General features: G+C 35.5%; 1 long non-coding RNA gene across 1 annotated transcript; it reads right to left on the bottom strand.

Moving 5' to 3' along the window:
- Positions 1–1,110: 1,110 nt before the first annotated feature.
- Positions 1,111–2,904, bottom strand: LOC124299152 (uncharacterized). Its single transcript, XR_006906950.1, has 2 exons — positions 2,772–2,904; positions 1,111–1,392 (listed from the first exon to the last, which is right to left on the bottom strand). It is a non-coding gene; the product is annotated as an uncharacterized LOC124299152 (long non-coding RNA).
- Between the last annotated feature and the right edge of the window lie 1,902 nt (positions 2,905–4,806).

Raw genomic sequence — 4,806 nt, 5'->3', positions numbered from 1 at the left:
TTTCCGGTTGGTCAATATTGTTTCCCTGTAAAGTAATTGCGGAATTGCATGAAAACGGCATATCAAGTGTACAAATACACTTTTCACGTAATACGGAAATATCCGTGAAAGTGCCTTTAAACTTTTTTATATCTGTGAAACATCTGACAGCAGGTTTCTAAGTAAGACGTGTCATGAAATAAATATATTTACTATAGTAACTCGAAAAAAACGTTTTTTCTCCAACTAGCTCAAACTCAATTTTGCGACCTCTTAGCATTTTCATTCCGGGTCAGAAACCATGCATGGTGTTGTTTGGGGTCGTAAACTTGAGTTTGAGCTGGTGGTTAAACGATAAAAAAAAAACCGTTTTTTTCGAGTCACCCTAATATTTACATTTCTTGTTCTGACGATTTGATGAGGTATAAATAAGTACAGCTTATTCGATTAATATCCTGGAATTTCTCGCTCCATGACATTTATCGAAAATATTGCAAACCTGCGATGCAGTCGTATTTCAATGAATTTTTAAACTGGCAATGAGATAAAAGTTGGTCTACTCCAACCGATTAAAATTCCCCTTTTATCAAGTTTTCACATTGTTGCGTAGTTATAATTATTCAAGATTTTATTACAGTCTATACGCTCTAAGAATGTGTCCAATGACAATATAATGTAGATATAGACAAACATATATTTACAATATAAACTGTACAGTTGTGATGATATGGTTTAAATAATGTATGCACGAGTATTTTACAATTTACAAATTATACACTTTTTGTTATCTGAATGTGGTACAATAGTATGTGCGAAAAAACGCTTGACAAATAAACTATAAAGATTTGTTCCGGTTTCGCATTTCTGGTCGATTTCCGGCAGAGATACAGGCGCGAAAAATTCATTCCAATTCAGAGATAGGGATGTGTTGTTTAAAAATTAGCAAAATACGTAGTTCTTATCGGATTAATTAAAATTTCGACGAACCATGTCTCGCAAACGACGTTAAATTTTCAAATTCGGTGAAACGAGCAGCAATTTGAATTCAGTATCGCGTTAGTCTTTTGAAAACCCAATGAAAAACATAATTATAAAAATAAAGAATCGAAATAGGCAAGAAAACTTATTAAAAAAAATCGCCAAGTATTATACTTCCGCGCCTTTGCTCTCGACACTGACTGGGACGTGATTGAATCGCGTTGAAATCGACCTAATGATATTTGAAAATGCATTGTTTTTCGCTGGAACATCATTCGGCTTCAACGGCTGTTTCGACTTTTACACCTAACACAATTCGACCTACATCGACACCCTTTTCTGTTGCAGCGTAATCGCTTTCTTGGCAATTCGCTCTGTATCCTCGAGAGAAGCTGATTCTTGACATGCTTGAAGAATTCCGAGTAACCGCATTCTCTGTTAATAATAAATGATCTGATAAATTCATGTTGGAGATCTTGTCCATATACGTTCGAATAAGCGGCTGAAAAACTGGATGAAATTTGAGAATTTATAACTAGTGAAACAATTATTTAATTCCATCGGAATTTGTTTTATTCAAAAATATGTAAATTTATAGTTTTTACACGTTAGAAATAATTGCCAGGAAGCATTGTTTGTGACAATAAACGTTAACCATTTCACTAGGTAATGTATTTGTTGTAATCCAAGAGTTGTAAGTCTTGGATGAAAAATTTAATTTCAGTTTCAAACGGTCACCATTTTGCTCAATACAAAACAGACAAAATTACGATTCTTGATGATGAGGGTAAACTTTTCAAAAATACTGTCTCCAAATTTTAAATAAATCAGTTTAGCCGTTTTTGAGAGTTTACGGACTCTGCAAATTCTGTCAACGAGTGAAATGATTGACTAATTTTAATAATGAAAAATATTTAAACGAAGCTCGATCTTATACATATTTTTGAATGAAAGAAAGACCTCGTTTGAATTGAATAATTGGTTATTGTGGTACGAATTCTTGAAATTATCTCATTTTTTCGGCTGCCTGCACAGGGCATTCCATGGCAACTTGACATGCGATTGAATATTTTTCATTTCGATCATTTATTTTTGTATTTCAATAGCAATTAAAAATAATGCCTGTGATTTTTTTCAGATTTTTATCTCAATCTAATCTCGTGGCATGAATTTTTCAACAACTTCAACCTTGAAAACTTTAAATGCTTACAACTTACCGATGAAAAGGGATATTGGTAAAAATAAGTAGAAGTAGAAAATATGTTTTTTTTTTCTAAAAAAGCGAGATCCTCGATTTTCTTGCAAAAAATTAATGTTATTCCAGAGCCAAAGCTCGAATTTACAAGACTAGGATTATCAATATTTCAATGTTAAAAACTGAGACTTAAGGCCCATAGGTAATCGCATGTAATTAAAATTTTACACTACCAAAAATTCTTCATTCATGCCAAAAGTGCTGGAGTAAACTACAATCTACAAGATTTCATTCGTCTATACAAACTATTAAAATCCAAATAATTGTTAACACGTAACATTATGTGCCTTAAACCCCAGTTATCAACCTTTAAATACTGCAGGTAAAAGTGAAAAAATTGGAGTCACGTGACGATTTTCGTCTTGAAAATTCGGGGTTCGGTTCTAGAATGAAATAAATTTTTTAAAAGACAATCGAAGATGTCGCTCTTCACAAATGAACTTATCTTCTACTTATACTCACTTTTATTAACACCTCTTTTTATCACTGAGTTGACAAGCATTTTACGAAGAAGCAGAAGAAAGAAAGGAGGGGGAGGAGGACATGGAGGAAAACTCACGAGTATATGGCGAAGTCTACAGATCTTGTGACGTGAAGAGCGAGGAAGAAGAAGCCGAGTGCAAAACTATAGCTGAGCAATGCCACAAGACATTTGTTGTTCACGATAATATCTCCCCATTCATTGAATCCGGTGAGATGAAGCGTCTGCAGGACAGAGGTAAAAAGCTTCCTTCATTACCGTCGGAATAACGGAAAAAATTGTGATCTCTTAGCGCGTACCTGACACAAGACTTTCGGTATGGTCGTGACGATCAATATGTCCAGCGGGGTCCATATACAGGCTATCGAAAATTCCAGGAGAAAAGATGTGACCAAAAACTGAAGCGTATTTCAAAATTACAATCCGGAATACAAGAGGTCTAATTCTTATAACACCGATTAACGCGATTTTTGTGCCTGAGTAACGCATAGTTTGATCTCGTTTTTGCGACGAGAGTAGTAATATTTTGAAGTTTAATGAGAGATAGCCGTGTATAGCCACGAATTTAACCAATTTCCGGCAACCGTTTTCATAAAGTAGTCCAAAACTTTTCAACCGTCAGACAAGTTTATTCTTGACAAATCGACCTCGAGTTAACGGTTAAAAGTTTGCAGTCTGTGTCACATTTACATATTAAATTTATCCTTTTTCACTATTAACTGTATTAGCACAATATTTATACCTTCTGATCGCAACAACAAATTTAAGCATCAAGAAAATACCAATTGTAACACAGGCACAAGAAAGGAAATTTGAATTTATCGACCGGTGCGTCGATGGAAGAATTTAAAAACGGTTACATCTGGGAAAATTTTGGCAACCGGTACTCTGCCTATACTAGGCCCATAAAAAGTCATGTTAGCGATCCGGTAACTACTTTATCGGTTGAGATAGTGTAACACGCAATACTATAAGACACGCAAAACCCCATTAGAGTAACCGTCTTTAATGGTCTTCGGTTAACGACCGGTGTAGGATGTAACGAATACGAAGAACCTTTAGGATTCAAAAAGGGAAGGGAAATTGGTCGCTGCTCACTTCGTAAAAGAACAACACCACGGGTTTTGGCTGTTTGAATGACTGTGGAAACAGATTGAACCTCAGTATTGTTGTGTAGACTCCGGCAGCAAATATGAACGAAGTGACCGGTGGACCGGACATGAGAGGCTCTCCGTCCTCGTCCTCCATGGAATTTGCAAAGCAGGTTTGAAATATGGACACTCCAACGGTGTTCAGGAGCAGCGACCAGACGGTCCAGATAAGTTTCGCCATTTCAAACGGGCTCCGGGTGATGACGACTAGGTGATTTCAAAATCGCCGTATTCCGATCATAATAGCAACTTTTTGACGGTCCAAACACCCCGCCGAAAATTTTTAAACACGAGGCAACCTCCTATTGAATAATAAAGAAATCGTTGCGTTCAGCTTATGTTTCAATGTGAATCGATCGCACAGCAATCGATTTGCATCATCACGCGAACTGAACTTTGAGGCGAATTGATTTTTTTCGATATAAAATTTTTATTTTTTCATCGACTACTCCGTTGACAGATCGAAACATGATGAAACCGAGGTTTTGTAACTCAGCCGAAAAGTTTGCGGAGTTAAATTTCATGAAAGGAATTTCACTCGAACATGGATGAAACGAATGATTCAACCACGGATTATAATAAAATTTAAAATGTTCGATAAAATTGTGGACAATTGTAGATTTTTGGTACATTTTTGAAAGGACATAGGCAATTGAAATACGAAGATAATTGCGGCTAAAACGCATCGTTGTTTCATTTTTTTAAGGTGAAATTCGTATTGTCTTTCATTCTATTTAGTGAATGGATTTTTCACGAAGTGCCTCAAAACTGTTTTCAATAATGATAATATATTTTCTAATATATTATTTCGCTAATTATAACCCATCACCTATTTGTGATGAACTCAGGAGCTGCAGAGAAAAAAAACATGTCTTGCGTGATGTACCGAGAATTAATTTTAAGGGAACATTGCATTGCAGGGTTTGCATAGATCAACTGTTGCGAACATTTAATGCTTGTTC

Source organism: Neodiprion virginianus, chromosome 2 (assembly GCF_021901495.1).
Source record: "Neodiprion virginianus isolate iyNeoVirg1 chromosome 2, iyNeoVirg1.1, whole genome shotgun sequence".
Taxonomy (NCBI): domain Eukaryota; kingdom Metazoa; phylum Arthropoda; class Insecta; order Hymenoptera; family Diprionidae; genus Neodiprion; species Neodiprion virginianus.
This window is presented reverse-complemented; position numbering and strand designations above follow the sequence as displayed.